Source organism: Carassius gibelio, chromosome A2 (genome assembly GCF_023724105.1).
Source record: "Carassius gibelio isolate Cgi1373 ecotype wild population from Czech Republic chromosome A2, carGib1.2-hapl.c, whole genome shotgun sequence".
Lineage (NCBI taxonomy): Eukaryota > Metazoa > Chordata > Actinopteri > Cypriniformes > Cyprinidae > Carassius > Carassius gibelio.
Window position 1 is genome coordinate 25,869,851 of NC_068372.1, and position 24,470 is coordinate 25,894,320.

Here is a 24,470-nt window from a genome sequence, read left to right on the forward strand (position 1 = left end):
AGCAGATGAATCAGTCTGATTCTGCTGTGATCACTACAGCATTCAGGTCCAGGTCAACATTCTCAGTCATTTAATATCAAATTCAGTTTATTTGCAGCATTCAAAACATGTTTTATTTTTAATTTATTTAGATAAAATAGTATGAAGGGTAAATATCTGCCATCATTCGGTTATCAGCCATTACATGAAAATAACAGACTGCATATCTGTTTGAGAACTTTTTTTAAACTGTTAAAAAAATTACACACTTCAACTTTAGGTTGGTCCAGAGTGCTGTTTCCCCAGCAGTATTATCCAGTCAAAGTCTTAACCTTTTTTTTGAGACGTTTATTCAGTGTTAATGTACAATGTGTGTTATCCAGTTTAAAGTAAATCAAACGCATCTTTGGTGAAATTAAACTGCTGAGGAACTGGTATGTTGTAAACCCGTCTGCTCTCATAATCACAGAAGTTGCAGATGCTAAAAGCTGCACATTTGCAGCCACCAGCCTCACTCATGCAGTTCATGCTTCTGGGAGATTTTCGGACAGAGTCTTTGCAAAGCACATATTCATTGCAAGGTTTTAAATGTGGCCTAGACATTGTAAACTAAAGCAACTGAGGTAGTTTCTCTTACCCTACATTAGGCAGCGACACAAATGAAACTTTCACACGGATCAGCATCTCATTTTTAGACTCAGGCCCTTTAATCATCGTTTTTTTCCCTTTTCGTTGCAACAAACTTGGGCTGCAATAAAAACTGCCCAAAAACACAATTCAGCTCCATGGAAAAAGTTTAATAAAAACCTACAGACACCGATATAGCATATTTGATGGCAACTAAAACATTAAACAATTAAAAATTACAGTCACAGACCTCATCTGTCTAAAACCAAATTACATAGAGGTATTTAAAAAAAAAAAAAAAAAAAAAGTGCTCATTGTCACATGCGAGCGATGGGTGTTGGCATCTCACTCTCAGTCATGACAGCATCTGAAAAAGAATTAAAATAAAGCATGTTAAATGAGCAAAAGTGCTTTACTGCACTATTAACTTGGAATAAATGACTAAAATGATAGTCATGTTAAAGTGACTGACCCTCTTCCTCATCACTGGTGAAGGCGATGGCAGGTTTGGGATGAGAGCAAGATTTCCTTGGGGTTGTGAGGTCAATGTCATCTAAGTTCGGTTTGTCACGCCCTGAAGGATATAGAGATGAATGCATTATGAATTGTGTGAATATACAATGAGATTCATTAATAAAAGTCCTGCAAACAGGAAACAGGACAAGATCACATAAGAGAGAGACCAGGGGCCTGTACCATGATGGTAGCTAAACAAATTCAGAGTTACAGGATTAGTTTTGAGTTGACAAAACCAAACCTCTCCAATCTGACTTTGTTGGTACCATGATGCTGTTCATCAACTTTCTTTGTCAATTCGGGCTTTGATCCTGAGTTTGTGGAGCGCGTGCACATGAATGTGTGACATCACTGACGAACAGCCAATCACGAGCCTTGCATTACAAAGCAAGTTTGATTTACTTCTCGTAAGAGACCCAGCGAGATTCAAAACTAAAGGTTAAAGGTTTTGCTAAAGGTTAAGAGATTGAAGAATGACAAATTTAAATGTCATATGAAAAATGAAGGAGGACTAATAAAATAAATGATCTTGCTCCATCAGTGTAGTCACAAGTGGAACTTGTTAACTTAGTTTATACATTTGAAAATATATAGTGATAAAGACTTGAACATGTAAGTTCAGATTTGTAATTTTTAAAATAGTTAAGTATCTTTTGATACTACAGCTTATTTATATTACATGATCTGTATACATTAATATTTATTTAAAATAATTTATAATAACTGTAATTGCTTGTACAGTCTATAATAACTAAAATTGCTTGTAAGAGATAAATGATATGAATCACAATAATTATATAAATCATAAAATGACTCTGTTATTATCATAAAAGCCAGACTTCTTTCATTTTTTTTTTTTTTAAGCATAAGTGACCTTTAATTTGGAGCCAGATAAACTGGAGTGACTTTGTGTTTGACATGTGTCACTTCTCTCACATCTGATTGGTTCACCTTCAGTTTGAGTTCTTGAATCCAGCGTGAGATACCATGGCAACGAACACCGATTAAAGCCAAGCTACTTTCATAGTACCTAAAACCCAGGGTTGGCTGAAACTAAGCTGAAACATAGCTGGCTAGCCATCTAATCTAGCTTCATGGTACAGGCCCCTGGTCCTTCATACCGATCATCTATCATAAAGGAGTCCAATCTCACAAATGTTGTTCTAGCAATGTTTTCCTGTGCACCATGAAAACTATTAAATTAGATTTTGGGTAACTACATTAGCCCAAGTTACCTTTCATGTTTGAAGTAGGCAAAATAATGGAAAAAATCTTCTAAAACCAGGTAAAACTTTTCTGATTTGGTGATGAACGGGAAAGGTGTTTTTAGAACACGGTTTCCATTGGGAGACTGTAGGTCAAAATAAAGCAAATAGCATATTGTGTGTGTCTGATACCCACTTTGCGGTTCTGAATCATTGGCAGAGCTTCTCCACTAAACTCTCGGTCTCTCTTTAGTGATGTAGGAGAGGAGTTATCTGAAAGAGAAAGTTAAATAGAAGTGATTTATGGTTTGTCATGCAGAAAAAGTTAAACTGCAATAGCAGCATAAATCATATCTCACTTCATAATGGTGTTGAAGTCCCCCTCCTTCATTCCACATTCAGGATCAGATAATCAGCTGATGATGTCTGGCAGCAGGTTGTAAATTGCGTTATCCTGAGAAAAAAAAATTAAATTGAGTGTTATATTTAGGTCATCTCATCTTGGGAGTTGTAATGTTGTAATTGTAATGTGGTTATGTCCATACACTGGCTAAGACATTTATATGCAAACACCAGGTAAAAGTAAATTTAGCATCTGATGTCCCCTTTAAATGGACACATGCGGCTACTTTGCATTTACATAAAAAAAAAAGAGGATGTGTTGGGGGAAAGTTTTTGGTACAGCATTTATTAGAAACCAACCAAAACTTGTGATCAATTACCAAAGACAAAGCTAGTAAGAGATGTGTAAATGGCAAAAAGAGCTTAAAGAACATACCATCAGCGATGGCTAGGGACAGACAGCTGAAGTATTAGTATATACATAAAGTGTAAATACATACCCTCACATGGTCTGTTATGTTAGCGATGGTGATAAATGTGTCTTGAGCCAGCAAATAATATTCTGCAACCTTCTCTCCCATAGCATGTCCAAATTACCGAGAACCACCTCCTTCTCAGTACTAAACACAGACACACGATATGAAGTTACAGATCTTAATAATGCACACCATGCCTTAACATGATAAAGAAAAGAATGCCCTCAGATTACAAAAAAGAACTAGCTCATAGCTCATTGGACATTATAGAGAACTGAGCTTCAACCTGTGTCCACACACACACACACATTATGATCATCCTTCCCAAATCTCTCCTGCATTTCTCTGAGGAAGAGCTTGATAGGAAGAACTTGCTTTATGTAGGCGGGCCCTTACAGCAAAGCAGCAAATCTCCCCTGCCCAGCCAAGATTACCAGCCAATAGGAGCACAGAAGAGCTCAGACTCTTACCCAACGAGCTCGCATTCGCCTTGGTGTCATCATTGGGCAAAATGTTTCATGCTGTGACATTAAATCAGTTCAAAAGAATCATTCTAGACCTGAAGCACATGTGCTCTGACATGTGAGTGGGCATCATGGATGTGCTCCTGCAGCATTTCCAGGAAACGATCTCTGCTTGCATGACCAGAATCATCCAGCTCATCACCAGACAAAACCCTCACACACAGCCACCTGCAGACTCGGACTCTGTCAAAACACAAACAGCATGTTAACAGAGCACACACAAACAGAAGCTTTAAGCTCTGAAACTCACAGCTTAATTGTAAATGAATGCCCTCAGATTACCAAAGAGAGTGCTCAATGCCCAAAGAATTACTGCAGAGAACTGAGATTCAACCTGTGACCGTACACATGCGCGCACACACACACACTGTAAGCCCCACCCTTTTTCATCCCCATTTCTTTAAAGGATAGAAAACTCAGAGGAAGGGGCTTATTGAATGTAGGCAGGCCCTTACAGCAAGACAGCAAATTTTCACTGCCCAGCCAAGATTACCAGCCAACAGGAAAGCAGGAGAGCTCAGACTCCAATTCAATGGGCTCATATTCGCCTTGGTCTCATCACTGGGCAAGCATCCAATGAAAGAAGTGATGAAAGACAACATGTGACTGTACCTCTCCATCCAGGTGTGTAAGGAGAACACTGATGTTTGGGATCATGGTTTAGGGTTCCAGAGTACTAGGTTCAGACAAAAAGCTTCACACCTGAACCTTCTCTGGCTAGTTCCTCACTTGACTTCTGACCAATCTCTCTGGAACACACACATGGAGTTTTGATTTGGATGAAAATTATCTCAGGTGAGCAGTATAATAAAAATGTTATTTTATTGTAATAAGATGTTACATTAAAACCAACATAGTTACTTTGCTGGAAACACAACCTCAAAAATGTCAAGTGAATATATAGTGGTAAATACATGGAAAAATAAATTTCTTTGGATTTGACAGATACAAGCCAAAAGATATAATAACAACCTTAAACTTTTAATTATACACCTAAAATCAAATAATATTTTATGAGTGCTGCTACACTGCAAATGCCCATTCATTAATATAGACCAAGTTATACATTTTTATTTACTACCACAGATAAATCAGATATTATTAAGGTCTTTTGCCTTTGTAGGGCAGAGCTCTGGTGGACATTCCTGCAGTCAGCATGCCAATTGCACGCTCCCTCAAAACTTGCTACATCTGTGGCATTGTGCTGTGTGATAAAACTGCACATTTGGCCTTTTATTATGGCCAGCCTAAGGCACACCTGTGCAATTATAATGCTGTCTAATCAGCATCTTGATATGGCACACTTGTGAGGTGGATGGATTATCTCGGCAAAGGAGAAGTGCTCACTAACACAGATTTAGACAGATTTGTAACCAATATTTAAGAGAAATAGGCCTTTCGTGTACATAGAAGAGTCTTAGATCTCGGAGTTCAGCTCATGAAAAATGAGGAAAAAAACAGTGTTGCGTTTATAATTTTGTTCAGTATATAGCCCTACCCAACATGTGATTGTATTTCTTCACTGTGATTCCTAGCACATGAATGATGGCAACTCTGGTGGACTCGCTCTTCACGTGGCTTATGGTGGGGTTTTCCAGGAGTTTTAGCAACAGCATGTCAAACAGCTACATAAAAAAAAGACAAAACATAAGTCAAGTAGAGACTGACACAATCAAAATGATATATTAAGACATACAGAGCTAAAAAGATTAAACAGAGAAAGGGTTGACATTTTAAGAGGAAATACAGTCTTTTACCTGACAAACTCCTCTTCCACTAGAGACAGACTCCACATTGTGCGAGTGTCCAGCTGCAGCAGTTGAGTCAAACACTGAAGAACTTTCTCTTGCTCACCGTCCTATTGGAAGCTTTTTTGTGACCATGAGACAAAAACAAAGAGATGTTTAATATGGTGTATAAACAAAATTGTATACACTAAAAGCTTAGAAACAGTAGATGTTGCCCTCAGATTACCAAAGAAAGCATTCACAGCTGGTGGGCCCATTAGGAGATTTGTGACTCTTTGCTGACTGACACATTTACACACACACACACACACTATCGGGACATACTCAAACACACACACACTGTAAGCTGCCAAATCATCCACAAATGTCCATTTCTAAAGGAGAATTGTATTATGCTTGACAGCTAACATCAATATGGGTGGGCCCTTACAGCAGCACAGCCAATCTCCACTGCTCTGCCAAGATTACCCACCAGTCAGAGAGCAAGAGAACACAAGATCCCAGCCAATCAGCTCGTATTTGCCTTGTTCTCATCACAGGGCATAGTATAAACCAGTGATTCTCAATTCCAGTCCTGGCAATCTGAATGGAACCTATATGCTCCCTTCAAAGAGTGGGGGTCGTGAGGACTGGAATTGAGAACCACTGGTGTAAACAATCCATGAATAATAAAAAACTGAATAACATTCATCAGTACCTTGCTGGGTGCCATGACGATAGTTTCCTTGTATGAGTCACTCTCAACGGTTTCTGTGAGTTTGCAAAGAAGAAAACACTCATCTTCTTAGCACTGAGCTGCTGTTTGCGGTCCGCGGCTGATAAGAAGCCAGACAGGAGCAGGGTCGACAGGGAAACCGACAGGCCTCTGGCCATTGAAAATAGAGCACTGTGATACATTGTGGGAAATATAGTTTAACCTTGTTTAGTAGACAGACAGCACATCCTGAACCATGCATCATCAATGCATCATCTTGGCTAACATAACCAAAACATATAGAAACAAGTATTTATGTTTACATTAGACTTAAACAAAACACGCATGTTCTGTTTGACGGGGCAAGCTAGCTTGCTAACCACAGTACAAACAGACATATCTACATTTATTCTAAACTACACACTTCTTAAAGTTGAAATAAATAAAACAACACATTCAAACACTCACCGTACGAAAAAATATTTTTTTCCCAACAAATCCTAACCTGAACTAAACCACATGAAGCAAACTGGACTGACTGCACGATTTGAGTCGCAGCTTTAACTTTCACACAGCGCGCGCCAAAGGAAGTACGCCATGGCTCCGCCCTCTCGCGAACGCCACGCCCAATTGATCAGTACAGAACGCTGGTGGTTGGATTCATAAATATTTGTAAGTATAGAATAGAATTTACTGACATTTTAAAGGTGATATAACATATACATTTACAGCAAAATTATTATTATTATTTTGTATTATTAAAAAGTACAGAAATTCTCATTTTCCGCCCTAATCATCTCACTTCTCTCATATTTTATTTTTATGGAGTGCTGTTTAGTCCATAACATAGCTTTGTTTAATGTATAATTTAAGTGACATATGAGTTATTTTGATTGTTTTATTTTATTTTATTTTACTATTTTACTCAATTAAACACTTACTTTATTTTTGTGTTGCCCAGACATTTTAAAATAGTTTCGTTGTATCAACGTTTAGCCAAGTTTTCACGAGTTTACAAGACTATCGTTGCAACATTAGGATAACAATGGAGGGAAATTAAACAGTTACAAGTTGCGAATGGTGCAGATGAATTATTCAGCAAAGAAGGGAGTGTTCGTGAAGCTTTAAAATCCCGATTGTAGTCTTTTTTTATTGAAGGTAACATTGGGTACAAACGTGTAAAACCATCAATATACAAACAAATATTTATACAGACATACCAAACCAGAAACAAAGAACAAAACAAAACAAAAAAACAAAAAAAACATGCCGATTGACAGGAAACTAAATTTAATTATGACGTAGATTCGATTAATACTGCGACTGGAAGCCAACTTGCAACGAATCAACCTTTGAATCCGTTGACCTGGGCAAAATGCAAATAACATTGATCATGACAAGTGTCCACTTTTTCATAATTATTTAAACTATATAGTGTATTCCAGATTTATGCCAGTGCGGTTAATTTCCCAACGTCAACCTCTTGCGTTGTAATAAACTTTTATTTTGACATCACATCATTAAATTACCACTCGTGGTGTCATTATCATAGACCGTAGACAGTAGAAATACAATATGTATATGGTCATGATTACCACGTCCATAAAAAATAAATAAATACATACATGGGGCTGTCTTGTCAGGACAACGCGAGATCTGTTTTAAAATACACACTAGTAGTTTATTTTGTTCTTTTATTCGGTGTTTTAGACGCACTTGTTTCACGATAAAAGTGAAAAAGACATTGACTTGGTAAGAGTCAGGGTAACGTTACCGATATATATATATTTTTCATTATTTTTGTGTGACATGGTCTAAACTTTATTTAACCAAATAAGTGTTTAATGTAACCAGTCAACATTATGCAAAGTATTCACAGATCTGATACAGTCACAGCTGGACTTGCCATTGTCTTAGGCAAGGCAAAGCAAGGCAAGCTTATTTATATAGCACAATTCGTATTATAAAATAAAATAAGACAAGCAATTTTAAAACTTTGCATTTTACATTTAAAAAATAAATAAAAATAAAATAAAATAGTGAAAATATAGTGCAGTCAGTTTTATACTATCACGACAACAGATATGATAGCAACGCGTGTTTTAATAACAAACTTTTAATAAGACGTATGACCTTCATTTCTATTTTATAGCAGGATGGAATGTCGCCAGATATAAAGATGTTCATTACTGGAATGAGCGGTATCGGACAGAGTAGAGCTTCGAGTGGTTCAGAGACTTCACTAAATTTGAACATAAACGGTCAAACAGCACGTGGGAACGGAAGAAAACATTTGATGCTAGGTAAGTTAGACACATAGAAAACAAAATCAGCATTATGACACATCGTATATCGTTGTATTGTGTATATTACACAATGGTCAGCAGGGGTTGCTACTGCATTGTTTTTGAGAAATATGCCTTAAAAAAAGTTTACCAAAAAATAAAGATTTGCTTAAAATGTACTCATCTCCAGGCCATCCAAGAAATAGATGATTGTTTTTTCATTAGAACAAATTTGTGGAAAATATTGCATTACATCACTTGGTCAGCAAAGTACAATGACAAGCCCTATTAGTCTTCTGGTAAATCTATTTAATCTACACGGAGCAGGTCACTCTCTCATGGGCCAGGCACATGCTGGATCATGCAATTGACCAGACTACTACCAGTATTAATGATACAAATCTGTTTTTTAAAACGATGCTTTCGGTCATTTACAGCTGTCTAATCACAGTGAAGTGTAATCTAAAACTACTGGTACTGCTCAGATGATTAAAAAAAAAATAGATGCATCTTTAATGAGCAAATTATGATAAAATGTGGTTTAAGCGTGTATCCTGCACAGTAATTTATTTAATTTAAGTTATTCATTGCTATATCTTCAAATAGCTAGGTGGTGGTTGTTTAATGGTTACATTTAGGTTGGTAACATTTTTAGTTAAAGATTTATATCATAATTCTCCTGATATTGGTTATTTAGCAGATTTTTTTTTTTTTTTACTCCAGACGGTAGGAGACCTACAGAGATGTATCCTGGGATTTAATTGGCTTGCTCAGGGGAATATTGGTTAGATGGGAACTCCTTCCAGGTTTGAACCTATGACCATCCTTGCTTTTACAGCTTTTTAAAAGCATGGTGCCCCAAAGTTCTCCAAATGAAACCTACAAAATATAATGAATATTTCTCATGAAGAAGATTAAAAATGGTTTCCTATCATTTGGTTGGCCTAGACATGGAACCTTGGTTTCTTGGTGCAGTATCAACGTTCACACATCCAGCTTCGATATTTGAAAGATAATATCTGGTTGACAAACAATGAGGTGAATTATTTGTGTTGAGCATTCTGCAGAGCTGTAGGCTAATGCACTTTTTTTAGACATACAGTAGCTGCAATGTTATAGTCAAACTCGAGGGGACAGTATTGGTCAGTTCACTCACAGCAGGATTTATGTATTCAGCTGGTGCTGTGTTAGAGATGAGTGTGGACATCTGACATGCACTCTGAGCTCTAGATCTGCTCTTCAATGCAATGACACAAGCTCTTGTCCCCCAAGGACTGGTTCAGCTATATCTCAAAACAATTACCAATCAATCAAGCACTATTCACACACTTAAAGTGGTGTAATAAAAACACATTGGATAGGGTATAGTTTGGGTCAATGTTGAGTTTTACTCATGCATCTTGGATCAATGAAGCGTGTCCCTAGCATAGTGTTTAAAGACAAGTGATTAGCCTTGGAATTGTATTGCTGTGATTGTGATTCAGTCTAATGTGGGCAGATTCAGTATTGTTGGATTTTGCTAAAACACATTATTTAACGAAAAACACACTTTATTTCATCAGAATTTATTTCTTCTTTTCTGCTTCTCCCTTTCATTCTCTCTCCCCACACAGACACCCTTTCTGCATCCATTTTAGGTTTCCTCCACAGTCCAACCTCACAAACACAACAGCTACACTCTCTGTGACCTTTCTCAACTGGGGAACAGGGCGAGGAGTTCTTACACACACCCTTTTCTGGTGTGCTTCACCTCTCACAGACGTAACAAACCTCTTTCCTTTATGTAATGCTCCAGTCATGATCCTTTTACCGCTAAATTGCTGCTGAATTTAATATTGTAGTTCTTTGTTCATCATATGGTCATAAAATATTTGTTTTTCTTCCACCAAATTGCTGCTGAACTGCTTGGGATTGGGTTATAATTTACATGCATTCTTTGGTTATGAGATGTCTCTCTCCATCAAGCTTTTTCCCTGTCTTTGTCTTTTATTTTTCCATGCTCAAGGATACTGCCATAAAAACATAAGTGTCCTCCCTTACCGATAATGCAGTGGCTCAGGGCAGATTCCTGAACAGGCTGTTAAGGCTGCATGTGTCTCAAGTTTCTGTGGTTGCGTAACAGTTTCTTGCGTGAGGAGAAGTGGAATCCCTGCAGTTAACGTTAGCAGATACTGTCACAGTGAAAGGCAGGTCAGATCCCATCTTGCCCTCGACCTGTATGCATATGTAAACTTGGACCGTTAATGGAAACAAAGACGTGAAAATGGGTAATTTGCTAAAAATGGTAATGGTTTTGATGGCACAGCCGCCACTTCATTTGCATATCACTGTCTGATCAGCAATTTGGCTCGCCCTGATGAACGATGTGTAAACTGTGCTAGCATGTGGAACTTATTTGAGCATAACAGGTCATTTACATATAGTGGTTTTAAAGGTATAGTAGCATAAACCGTTTAGTTTAATGGTTCGTGCAGGAGTGAAAATGGTCTTCAAAAAAATAATGTCTGTTTATGGTGGAAGAAACCATAATTAATGGATTAAACTATGTAACAATGGACACTTGTGTATGTTAAAATGATCATGCTATTCTGTTCTCAGTTCAGTAACGTGACATGCACTGCAGTTGAAAGGTCAATTTGAAGTCAGTAAGATTTTTAAATGCTTTTGGAAGAATTTTCTTATGCTTTTTGAGTTTGCATTAGTACAATCAGAAAACAATTCAAAATAAAGTTTTTAATATATTTTAAAATGTAATTAATTGTTGTGAGGGCAAAGTTTAATTTTCAGCAGCCATTACTCTGGTCTCCAGTGTCTCATGATCTTTCAGAAATCATTCTAATATGCTGATTTGGTGCACACAAATAATTTCTTCTTCTTATTATTATAAATGTTGAAACTGCTTTATATATATTTTTTGTGGAAACCATCATGCTTTCCTTTGTACAGGATCCGGTGATGTATAGAAAGTTCAAGGAAACAGTATTTATTTGTAACTAAAAAAAAAAAAAATTGAGTCTTACTGACCCAAATTTTTGAACAGTTGTGTATATGCAAGTGAAACATGATATCCAATATGAAAAAATGTAGGCTTATCAAATAATTGCTGTTAGAAGTAGTCTTCACAGATAAAGTTTAGCATAGTTAGCCATTAATTTATACCCAGCATGCAGAAAATAATGACTCGCCACTCTGTTTATACAGGAATACAGTTTATTCAGTTTACTCAGTCATGTTGTTGTGAAACCATATACATTTTTTCCATTGCTGAACTCAAAAGATATTTTGGAAAATGTATATTTTTTTTATAATAAAATAAAAGTAAATAGTTGGTTAATGGTTTCACTGCTGAACCCTATTGCAGTGAACAAGCTAATGAAGAAAAAGAGAAGCTTTCAAGTGTTCTTTGTTGTGCGTCAGAACAATCTCAAATCATCTTCAGTGAAGTCCTGAAGAGTTTGAGGCAATTGAGTTTAGAATGAACCGTCTTGAATAGAGAAATCATGAGTCACTATCGGTCAGAATTAGTGTGAGTCAGCGCTCACTTCACACTGCGAGCATGGTCCCTTTTTCTCTCGCTCTCAGCATTCTTTACCCCCCAGAGACATGTAACATGCTCTGAACCTGGACTGCACCATATTGAGAGCGAGCCCTGCAGTCCAGATCAGCTGTAGCTGTGTTAACGTGAATGAATGAATGAATCAGTGAAGGGATGAATGAAAGAATGGATCTGATAAATGAATGGTGGGGGAAGGAAAGGCTGCGGTGTAATGCGGTATCTCCTTGGCACCGCCCGACATGTTTTGCTCTTCCTTCCTCTCCCTCTGCTTTCTGATTGGCTGAGAGGAGTCAACACTGCTGGAGGGTTCTGCAGTCATCTGGGGGTTACCCCTCCATCACAACCTCTGCAGTTTATGAATGGAAGTTGGAAAAATTTAACAAAGAATTGGGTTGCATGTGACCGAAGCTTGCTCAGTGTTGTGCTCTAGTAGGAAAATCTGTCATTCTTTGGTTATTTGAATGTAATTTGTTGGCATAAATGCATAAGAATATAGGGCATTTTATTATATTTGTTTGTGATGTCTTGGAAAAAATGCATTTTTGGTAGTTAAATGAGTGTGCTTTTTTGAGTTGGACCTTTTTTTTTTTTGGTTATATACATATGTTTTGCATGTGTACAATTTAAGCATTAGAATGTAGTGATGCAATTTTTTGTTAAAAATATTTTTTTGCCAGTTTTTGCCATGAGTGTGCGTTTGTGTAGAAAGCTTTGTGTGTTGAACCATTGTTTTTGTGGTATATACATTATAAACATGAGAATGTAATTTGTTTTTTGTTTTCATTGTGATCTTTTAAAAATATGATTTCTGAAATATTATAACAAATAAAAATAACTTTTTTTTATTTTTGATATTTATTAAAGTGTAATTTATTCAATTTAGTCTTCAATGTGGCATGATGCGCTAGAAATTCTAATATGCTGATATGTTGCTCAGAATTTTTTGTTATCAATTTTGAAAACAGTTGTTCTGCTTAGTATATATATATATATATATATATATATATATATATATATATATATATATATATATATGCACATTAGTACAAGCATACAATATAGTTGTAAATGTGTTTGATTTTGTAAAAATATGCATTTTGTGTACATATGTAATTGTGTGATGTGTTTTTTTTTGTGGGTTGGATCCTGTTTTGGGTAGATTATATTCATGTTGTTTATTTATTTTTTTTGTATGTAAACTGTATTATGCATAAGTGTGATCTTGTAAAGTGCACATATGCCTTATGTGTGTGACCTTGTAGGAAACCTTGCTTTTTGTGTTGGTCCTCTTACTGTGTTATTTATTTGCTTGCAGATCAGGGAGAATTCCTCTCATTCTCTCTCACTGTCTCTCTTTCTTTCTCTCTCTGACTCATGTCTGGAATATTAACTGGGTTACCCGGGCAACGGGGCTTGGATGATAAATGGACTTTCCTCCGATAAATGGGGCAGCGGATGCACATGAAAGAAAACTGTTTGTGTATGTGATTTATCAAAGGTTTTGAGTTATATACCCTGCACCTGATAACCACACAAACATACACTCCCGTTTTCAATTCCCGCATGCATCTGATCTGAATCCCATATATTTTCTCTCTTGAGTTAATTTATATTAACTCACACATACACACTTTGTGTGTTGTTGATCTGCTGAAAACTTAAATTTTCAGTCAGGGTTTAGTCCTTCCAAGGGATCTCTGGTTCTTTTTCCTGGTTGTCTATCATAAACTGTCTGCTGAGAGAAGTTTGTCATAGGTGCAGACTTTATATTGGCTTCAAATTGTTGTTAGGATGGACGGGGGACTCTGATCTTGGGTCGGTTTTAGTTTTACTTCAGCTTTATTTTACTAGACTCTAGACTGAGTGGTGCATTGTGAGCTGTAACTATTGCAACCTGGGATTCTGCAGGGAAGTTTCCTCTGATAAGTTTTATCTCTGATATTGCTTTTCCACCTGTGCCAGGGCCAATGCCCATTCTGGCCATTTCATATGTTTTTCACCGTTTTATGGAAATATTGATTCTACCTGCTGGTCTAAGACCAAGAATCACTTAACATTAGTGGTGAGAGGGCAGGAGGATGTTGTCAAAACAAGTTTTCAGATTATTTGATGTGGTAAACCTAGATTGCTCCCAGTATAATAAACAGAACTGCAAAGCTTTCTACAAAGGATATGCCTAACCAGCAAAATGCAATTCAACATGTCTTCATCTTAGGGTAACCTCGCTGCACTGACTTTCCACTTTCCACCCAAATTATTTTAAATTTCCTTCTGAAATTGATTATACAGTTTGTGTCTGTGTGTGTGCACACATTTTAAGCATTTACGCAGTAATATAATCAGTTATATTTTTGTACATTAGACAGGAAGGATTACACAATATTAATTCACTAAAGTCTGCATACAGTCTGTGAAGGACTTGAAGTTCTCTGGAGGTGTGTTTGAGGGCCAGATGGCGTTTGTCCACAGGAAGTAGGTTGTGTCTATCGACTCATCTTCTGTCCTCCTGACAGCTCTTGCCTCTGACTAAAAGACAAGACAATCTCTCGAGAGCAGCAGTTCTGGTGTGTGTGGGAATTAGTGTTATATGTCCCATCTCACACTTTGCTGTATGTTCATCTAGATGTGAAATGGTGTGTAAAACCTCAAGTGTTTCTGTCGTGACTGACCGTTTTGAATTGAAAATCCCTCCTGCACAATTTTGCAGAATCACTAGATTTTTATTTTATTTTATAGAAGTCCACAACAATTCTAGAACAAAGGCTTTGTTTATGCTCATAAATGTCTATTTTTCATGAAACACTCTTTGATTGTTTGTATTTTAATAAGCATTACAGTGGCTGTTATATTAGCATCATTTTAGCAGCTCAATGCCCATGACTGCCTCGTAGGTTCCTCACCTCTGTGAGGTGACACGTAATCTCATATCAGCTTCTGAGTACTTGTGTCTGAACACACAGAAACTGTTCGTTCTTTTCACAGTCTGTAACTGGAAAACCCTGAATGACAGTTGAAGAGTTGTTAGTGTCTATGCTCATTATGATGTGCTGGGTTAGGGGTAAAGAGAAGATCTGTTCCACCTGGAGGTTAGTTAGAGGGCATCACATCTTATTGCTGGTTGTGTCACATCGGTTGATCTGTCTGTCTGTCGTTTTATCTCTCTGCTGTTCTGTCATTCTATCTGTCTGTCATTCTTTCTAACTGTCTGTCTGTCGGTCTGTCTTTCTATCTGTCTGTTGTTCTGTCTTTGTCGTTCTGTCTATCTGTCTGTCCGTCTGTTGTTCTGACATTCTATATATCTATCTGTCTCTTGTTCTATCTGTCTGTCATTCTATCATTGGTTCTATCTATCTATCTATCTATCTATCTATCTGTCTGTCTGTCTGTCTGTCTGTCTGTCTGTCTGTCTGTCTGTCTGTCTGTCTGTCTGTCTGTGATTTATTCTATCATTGGTTCTATCCATCTATCTATCTATCTATCTATCTATCTATCTATCTATCTATCTATCTATCTATCTATCTATCTATCTATCTATCTATCTATCTGTCTGTCTGTCTGTCTGTCTGTCTGTCTGTCTGTCTGTCTGTCTGTCTGTCTGTCTGTCTGTCTGTCTGTCTGTCTGTCTGTCTGTCTGTCTGTCTGTGATTTATTCTATCATTGGTTCTATCCATCTATGGATCTGTCTGTCGTTCATTCTATCTATCTGTCATTGTATCCATTTGTTGTTCTATCTGACGTTCTGTCTCTCTATGATAATACAATTTATTTGAATATATATGTTTGTTTATGTTAAGGTTAATCTATCTATCTATCTATCTGTCTGTCTGTCTGTCTGTCTGTCTGTCTGTCTGTCTGTCTGTCTGTCTATCTATCTATCTATCTATCTATCTATCTATCTATCTATCTATCTATCTATCGTGTTCTCCTCGATCTATTGCATTCACCTTCTAATGCATCTATTAGTCTTTCTGTCACTCTCGCTTTCTTTATTTCTCCCCGTTTTATTTGTTTTTCTTTTATAATGACTGTATGTGATACCCCTTTTATCCTTTAACAATAGAGTAAATTATCAAAGCAGCAGCTGCCTTCACTAATAAGACATACTTTACATATATACACACTCAAACGTGTGTAGGGGGCCAGTGTGTGGGCATGGCATGCTTTCATCTGCATGTGACTGCGTTTGTGTGCTTATACAGAGAACTGTCGTGAGCGGATCAGGCACGGAATGATCTGTTCCTTAGCAACAGTCGCATCTGCAGAGTTTTTGTTCCTCTGCCCCACTTTGTACCCTTGCAACCTCTCCGGCAGATTCATACTGTCGCCAGATCTCTCTGCACTAACACTTAAAAACATTATTTAATTTTAATAAAGTCTAAAACAGTGGTCATTACTTCATTAGCAGGGCTCTGAATCAAATAATTTTCTTACTCTGTATTTTCTTTATTTAGAATAGATACATAGCTTAAATTTGTTTAAAAGTGTGAAATTTGTTTTTTTTCATTTACAGTGAAAAATGCATGTATAAAATCCTATAGCATTAATATTATTATGATAACATCTGTAGTATATTCACTTGACCTTCCTAAATGTAAAAAAAAACATAAAACCGCAAACACACCTAATGTGCATTCATTGTTAATCATTTTGTAGAAGTAGAGATTTAAAAAAAAATATATATATATATATATTTTTCTTCTTCTTGCAAACACTAGTATCCCAGGAGGACTTGAACAGAGCAAAACAGCAGGACCTATATGTGTTACACAGAACTTCGCTGAAATGAATAGAGCCCTAGACAGTATTGTTAATGAAGAAAATGCATTTATTTAGTACAAGTTCCAACCAAGTTGTTAAATATAGTTTTTAACTGTTACTATTTAAAACACTGTCCGCTTCATTGATGTCTCTGACCTCCTTCAGGTAATGGATCCATCCCTCCTGTGTGAAATGTGTTTACCGTTTGTGGTTGAATTAAAATGCTGGATATTCATGACAGTCAGCGCAAATAGACACTGCTGACTCAGTGAGTCATTCTGCTTAGATATCAGGTGCAGAAGAGATCAAGAGACTTTGACCTTAGTCTAGTTTCAGTCCTGAAAGAAAGAACTGGATTTGAATAGAACCAGAGAGCAATCTTAAAAATTACAAACAGCAAGACTAACTCCCAACCATTGTGACTCATAGTCTGCTGGGGTCATGGCAAATTCAAGTACCTATTAAAAACTGAAACCAAACCCTCTTGTACCCCTAAACAAAAGAGACACTATGTTGTTTTTGATTAGAAATCCTAAAATGGAGTTGTCTTAACCATGAAAATGTGTCAGTTTATGTATATATATATATATATATATATATATATATATATATATATATATATATATATATATATACAGTTCTGCTCATAAGTTTATATTCCCTTGCAAAACATATAGATACTGATGTTTTTAACAAATAAGAGAGATCATAAAATAGCATGTTATTTTTGTAATCATTTGAACAGGATGACACATACCTTTTTTATTTTGTTTAAAGATAATATTTTTTTTAGCATTGCCCCTAAGAAGCTACATACAGTATTTTTTACACTGTTTTTCAGAAGAAAAAAATGCACAGTTTCTCTCCATTGGTTTGGCTCATTTCTTGAAACAGAAATTACATTCTCAAAACTTAGATCAAAAATTAAACTCAAAATTAGATCATTTGGCAAAACAGTCTTACAGTTCAGCACAATATAGCTCATTTGCAAAAGCTCATATCTCTCCCAAAACGGTTCACTCATGCTTCAAAACTAAATTCCTTTTCCATATAAAGAGTCAGTGTCACGGAAATGGCAAAGATCCTTCTCAATTGCTCATCTCTTGAAACAGACCGGACATTCTCAACACTCTTGGTGCTTTTTGCCAAAATAACGTGGATGGTTCGGCACAACACCATGATTCATCTGCAAAAGCTCATACCTCTCCCAGAACAGTACACTCATGTATCAAAACTAAATTAACTGTTTTCATTTAAACAGTCGGTGCCCCTAAAAAGCTTTGTCCCTTTGGGATTGTGTAAGCACTGCAAGTCAAAATGTTTAGATGTTTTGTCACTATGGCAGAGGACCAATGAAATATTCCTCATGTCCACCTATCAGTCTTAGCCCAGTCCTTCATTGACAATGGTTATTGCACTGTTAGCTGTTTTGTCTAGCTAACAGAAAACAATTGTTAGTAAAACTGAAAAAAAGAAATAAGATTTTAGGGTAAGAGTAGCCTCCAAGGTTTGACATCACACATTGCACTCATACTGACAAGGAAATTGTAACCGTTATCATTCACACACATAACATAACTTCCATACATCAAAACAAAATGTATACAGCAGTATAAAGAAAATGTATACAGCATAATCTACTGTAATATAAACACACAAACAAAACAATAAGAAATTTATATGCAGCCTACAGTGCTGTAAATAAAGCGGGAGTTTCACAACTAACAGTTCTTCACTGGCCACCGTCCTCACCCTCCTGGGCATCCACACGCTGCTGTCTGTCTAGCCACAGATTCTCGTCCACATCACAGCGTTTATTCTCCTTTGTGATGCAACGAGGGAAGAAACACTGTGTATGTCGCAACCATCCCCTACAATGATCTCCTGTAATATCCTCACACGCAGCATCCATTGCATGGAGCAGGGACCTCTGATTTTGAGCATGATGCTCATACACTCTCCACCTCCAAGCAGAGAAAAACTCCTCAATAGGATTGAGGAAAGGAGAGTAAGGTGGTAGGAACACCATGACCATCCATGGATAGTGAACCAGTCCCTGATGATTGGGCCATGGTGGAAATTCACATTGTCCCATACCATGACATGTTTGGTAGGTGAGGCCCTACGAGACCTCTCTCATTTTCAGGGATCAAATCAAAATGAAGGCGGTCCAAGCTTCTGTGTATTGTATGGGCCTATACTGGGGATGTGTGTGGCCACACCATTCTCAGATATGGCAGCACACATAGTTATATTACCCCCTCGAATAATATTATGGCCACATCTTTGGCCCTTGGCCTGGTTGAGGCCAGTTTCATCCACAAACACAAGGACATGAGGGGTCTCATTTCCTTCCAATGCCATTATTCTCTACAAAAGCGTGAATAAAGAACACATTAAATCAGTCATACAGAAGAGGGAAGGGGAAAATCATCAAAGACTAGACTTAATGAAATATTACAGTAAAACCCACAGTATTAGATTTACATGGGAGGCATTGCAGCTCTTTGACCCTTGACGTTTTGGAAAATGGCATTGTCTTGTAGGATTGCAGCGCGGATCTGTCTCTGTAGAGTGAGCCACATTAGGCTTTTGTGAGGCCATGGTTGATGACATGGTATTGTGACCCGAATTTAATCCGGGACAGCATGGTGTATTCGTGCTCCTCGGGCTCTTCCCCCTATTCCTCCATCATGCACCCTTACTCCTCTTCCTCTTCCTGTTCCTCAAAGAGGAAGCTGCCCTTGTTCATTTACTTGGCCAGGTGCCTCCATGTTCAGAAATTGTACTGGTCCTGCATGGTCAAGCTCTTTATATACATGTTTGGCAGCATTCACAGTCATGGACAGTACTTGTCAGGTAACTAAACATACTGTCTGATTGGTCATCCTTCGTTAGTCAAGTTCTAGTTTCACATGACTGTCAATTGCTGTAATAAATGTATCAAATGTTCCAAGGATTCATATATGGTATTCATGGTATTATGTTCTTGACTTATTTTGAAAGTTGAACAGACTATTGTGCATGTGATGACTTATACAATGAAATGACGCTGACACGTTTTGGAGCGAACAACCATTAGACTGAGAATCAACAATCAGTTTAGACAAACGAGATCTATTCACTTGAAAATTGTGCTAAATGTAGGCTACCTGTACTTAATAATTTGCAAAGATGTACTGAGACATTAAGGACATGCACTTTGGCAATTTGATGAAATGAATGAGAAAATCAATTCTGTTGTGAACAATTGCCAAGTGGTTTGGAGGTTTGTCCATTTTGTTTTGAGAATGTAATTTCTGTTTGAAGAAATTAGCCAAACCAATGGAGAAAAACTGTCAAATCTTTTCTAATTTGGCAAGGCAGATTTTCACTGTCTTGCAGAAGATTTGGGGTTTATACCACAAACATTTTCTAATAAAGTGTTGGCGTGAAACTTTAGAGTTTGGGCTTTATCTCTTGTGGGTGTACAGTGTTGAAGTGTGTGGGGTGTCAGACAGTGGAGTGTTCTCATGCTATATTTGATGTCCATTGAGTTCAGAATAAAGTAGCTCTGTAGGGTTGCTTTTCTGTGGGAGCTGAGAGGCTGCAGACTCCTCTGCCCTTTTAAAAAAGACAAGCAGAGGCACAGAAAAAAAACCTCCTTCCCCCTCTCACCCACATGCAGGTATCTTGCCTTATACACGGTCTCCTTTGACATTGAATGCTTTGAAATCCAACAGATGGGCAGAGATGTGGTTTTTATTTCCAAATCCTCCGCAATTCTTCTGCATACATGCAACAGGATAATCAACTCTAGAAGCTTTTCACCCTCTCAGCACATCTCTGAGTACGTTTGAGCGGTCTGTTGCTCTATCACGTCGTCCTCTACTCACTTTTACTAATGAACACAAATGAAAACAGTTAGTGGGATTTATCTGCAGGACAATAACTGTAAATGTGTTTAGCCAAAATGGTGTAAAAAAGTGAAAAAAGTAAAATTGCAATAGGAGTAAATGAGTAGTATTGAAAAATCAAATAAAGTCTCTATCTCTTCCTCACCCACATATAATCATCCAAAGAGATATCTTAGTAAAATGTTAATAAAACAAATCCTTTTCCATGGAAGCAGGCCAGAGACTGACTTAACATCAAGATGAAATGTATCAAGTAACATTTTGTAGCCTCTCAGTCCCAGCAGATATTGTTGAGACTTACCTAAAACCGTAAACTATGCAGTAAACTAGGTAGAAAGGATACTAAAGCTGTAAACAAGACAGTAGTGTTGTAGCTATAAAATTCTAAACTTTTCTTTAAACCAGCAAATTATTCATATATTTGAACATTAATGTAAAAAAAAAATGTTTACAACGGAAACTTTGAAATTTACACCAAACTTTAGAAGGACCCTAAAACTGTAAACAAGCCAGTATGGTTGTGTTTTTAACACTAAAATCATATAATTATTAAAAACTAAGCTTCTTCAATTAGCTGAAATATTTGTTTTAAAACGAAAATATGAAATTTTATGGTAAATTTGCAACAAAGGGCACTTAAACTATAAAGCTATTAAAAACTTTAAGCTTCTTAACATTTTTTTTTTATTGTACTGTAAACAAGCATAGAAGTTTGTTTAAAAACTGAAATATGAAATTTTACGGTACGCTGGTGACAAAGGGCACTAAAACGGTCAACAAGCCTAGAGTTGAGGTTTTAGCACTAAAATAGGCAAGCGTGGATTTTTGAAACAAAAAGGTAAAACTTTTATTGACAACAAGGTGAGAAATATGAGGTTTTAATATTTTAAACCATAACCTTTACTGTGGAAAGAAGTTGAGGGTTGAAATGTTTGTGGTTTAAAACCTATAACAGTAAATATGTATCTTCTCTTAAAAGGAAATATATACCATGAGCTCAATTTGGCACGAACAGAAATATAGGCTGATGGCCTGTTGGCTGTGTTTAGAGGGGTCACTTTATTCTCAGCTGTTTACTCTGTTATTAGTAATAACATCTGTTAGGGTTACAGGGTCAAAGCAGAATCATGATCCCATGTGTGCAAGTCAAAGTGCAGAGGTCAACACTGAATGTTAGGTTCAGTGTTACTGCTTCAGTGTGTGCACTGGTATCATACTTAAAAATATTTACTAAATCAAAACTCTTTTCAAGGCCAGATTAAACTGCCCTCTGTGTCTCGATGCTTCTTCTCTTTTTCATTCTCTATCTTATTTCTTGTGTCACACACTTGAAGAACAAGAAAAGGCTTTGTGTGTGTGTGAATTCTGAGCTAGAAGAAAGCTTTAAGGATAAGATTAAGGGACCCGTGTGTGTGTGTGTGTGTGTGTGAGAAGCATTACATCATCATATCAGGTCAAGAGAGATGCAGTACTGAGTGACACACAGATCAGCTGCTCTCTCTTGCTCTTCATTAGAGGAATGTTCAAATATCCATTACATTTTTTATCTGTTTTCTAGTTTCGTCTGTAGATTTCATAGTAAATGTCTCTTTCTTGTTACAGTTATTGGTAGATGAAATCACATTTTCACAATAGCTAACCATAAGTAACATATAGTTTGAAATTAGTCCCATAGCATTTGTTACAGATTGTTGTTTTACTTGTTTTGCTTTGTTTATTAATAAAAAGTGAAAATCTGTTATATAGATAGATATAGATAGATGTAAATGAAACTTTGTGTGATGTGTAATGTACCTTTGTATTGAACTATAATACATATCGTTTACAATGCAGTGTTAAAAAATAATATTATTTTTATTGTATATCTACAGTTTAAAGTTCAATGTAATGTTGAAAAAATTATGACCATGTTATTTTTCATCTACCTGTGAACTCTTAAGGTAAAATAAACCTATCTGTACATGTCTTTTAGCACAGGAACCAATCTGATTCAACCAATCAACTGGAATCGATAGAGATCAAAGAGGGTGCGTTCTGTTACATAAGCAGAAAGCAGAGAGGATTCTGGGAGAGCCCCTCCGGCGGGACACTAACAACATAGCACTTATTGTGAGCAAGGGCTTATGGGAAATACAGACATATCAACTAGAGAACACAAGTAGAGAGGAAATGTGTAGCTTTAGCATCACATATTCATGAAATGACAAATATGGCATAAATATTCATGCAGATTTCCTCACACTAAGGTCCCAATGAAGCTAAAGAGGTCTGAAGTGTCCTCCAAACCTCCTTTTCATCCTTCCATCCCTCTTTCTTTCTCTCTCTGCGTATAGATTGTGACAAGTAAGCTCTTTAATCTCTCCGTCCTGCTCTTATTCTCTCCTGGCGTGAGTCGACTGCTAACATCCCTTCCAGCTAAACTGTGTGTGTGTGTGTGTTCGGAAAGGCTCCTTGAGTCTCATCAGGAATTCACCTGGAGATATCTCTGCACCAAACACACACACACTTTCTCTCGATACTTAGAAAAAATGATTCATATCACTTTACACAACAGGGGACATCCTCTTTCTTACAGACACTCACACACACATACTATGTGGTGATCCCCACTCAAGTAAAGCGATATTAACACACACTTGAGAATACACATAAAGGCTCCCTTGTGTTCTTGTGAGAACTAGTATGTGAGAAGTTGTGATGAGTGTGTGTGTGTGTGTGTGTGAGCACAGACTGCAGCCTGGCAGGAGGGTGATTGGAAATATTGTCTTGGCTGCTATACCTCTTTATTCCCTTTATCTTTGGGTGAGTTCGAGCATCGCTATGCTTACTCAATTTATTTTGGCTTACCTTGATAACATACCACTGAAAATTATGTGTATAGTTATTAAGCTTATTTCAGCAAATGAAACTTTTTCAATAAAATAGCTTCTTTATGTCTTTAATTCATATTTATTTCAACTTCTGTATAATATGTTGAAAACAAGCAAACATGTAAATATGTAAGGACAATTTGCTGTTGTTTTTGGAATTGTGTGATTTCAGATGTGCCGCCCATGATCGGATGATCATAACAGCCAAGTTATTTATTTTGATATATATATCTTGATATCTTCACATATCTGTAACATTGAGTCAGAGGCGTTCAGATCCATGTGCAGCATTTATTAAACAGAATGGTCAGACAGGCAGAGATCAGGAATGGCGTCAGGTGTGTCAGGGATAACCAGAATCGTAACCAGAAACAAGCAGAGATCGGGACAAGCAGCAGAGAATACACAGTCCAAAGGTCAAATACAGGAATAACTAACACCGGGAAAAACACTCGGAAATGTCAGACAGGCTAATCAAGACTTCACACTGAGTGAGAGTGACTGCTTTTATGTGTGTGTAAATGAGGTGCAGGTGTGGCAAGGAAATTGGCTGATGAATGAGGTGCAGGTTTGGCAAGGTGATTGTGATGCAGTGACTCATGGGGAATGTTGTTAGGGTGTGGTGCAACAGCATGAGAGGTGCTAGTGTCCAATTAACATCTGGTGGTTGATGGATGGAATGGTCCTGAGTGGAGTGCCCTCTACTGAAGTTCATGGGCACTCCATCTAATGATCGTGACAATCTTGTTGAAAAGTTTGAGGTTGGTAAGTTCTTAATATTTTTGAAATAGGTCTTTCATATTTACCAAGTCTGCATTTTTTTAGCTAATATTATTAAATACTTTTACAGTAAAAAAAAGTTTTCTATTTTAATATATTTGAAAAGTAATTAATTCCTGTGATGCAAAGCTGAATTTTCAACAGCCGGATTATTCCAGTTTTCAGTGTCACATGATCCTTCAGAAATCATTTTAATATGCTGATATGCAGCTCA

At 37.0% G+C, this 24,470-nt stretch overlaps 1 long non-coding RNA gene, 3 other non-coding genes and 1 pseudogene across 6 annotated transcripts; 1 reads left to right on the forward strand and 4 right to left on the reverse strand.

The window, feature by feature from the left end:
- Nucleotides 1-664: 664 nt before the first annotated feature.
- On the reverse strand, nucleotides 665-6,731 carry LOC127935116 (uncharacterized). Of its 3 annotated transcripts, none has more exons than XR_008147982.1 (11): nucleotides 6,580-6,731; nucleotides 6,115-6,282; nucleotides 5,427-5,537; nucleotides 5,168-5,294; nucleotides 4,282-4,418; nucleotides 3,705-3,852; nucleotides 3,170-3,289; nucleotides 2,687-2,781; nucleotides 2,524-2,600; nucleotides 1,079-1,180; nucleotides 665-973 (listed from the first exon to the last, which is right to left on the reverse strand). It is a non-coding gene; the product is annotated as an uncharacterized LOC127935116 (long non-coding RNA). The 3 variants fall into 3 exon arrangements; XR_008147978.1 differs by having other exon boundaries at nucleotides 5,193-5,294; nucleotides 6,115-6,303; nucleotides 6,580-6,724; XR_008147979.1 differs by having other exon boundaries at nucleotides 6,115-6,303; nucleotides 6,580-6,724.
- LOC127940235 (small nucleolar RNA U85) lies at nucleotides 3,365-3,653 on the reverse strand. Its single transcript, XR_008148954.1, has one exon. It is a non-coding gene; the product is annotated as a small nucleolar RNA U85 (small nucleolar RNA).
- LOC127940224 (small nucleolar RNA U85) lies at nucleotides 3,938-4,236 on the reverse strand. Its single transcript, XR_008148953.1, has one exon. It is a non-coding gene; the product is annotated as a small nucleolar RNA U85 (small nucleolar RNA).
- Nucleotides 5,630-5,959, reverse strand: LOC127940246 (small nucleolar RNA U85). Its single transcript, XR_008148955.1, has one exon. It is a non-coding gene; the product is annotated as a small nucleolar RNA U85 (small nucleolar RNA).
- Nucleotides 6,732-7,973: 1,242 nt separating the features above from the next.
- The window catches only part of LOC128022897 (EEF1A lysine methyltransferase 4-like), a 47,418-nt pseudogene continuing 30,921 nt past the window's right edge, over nucleotides 7,974-24,470 (forward strand).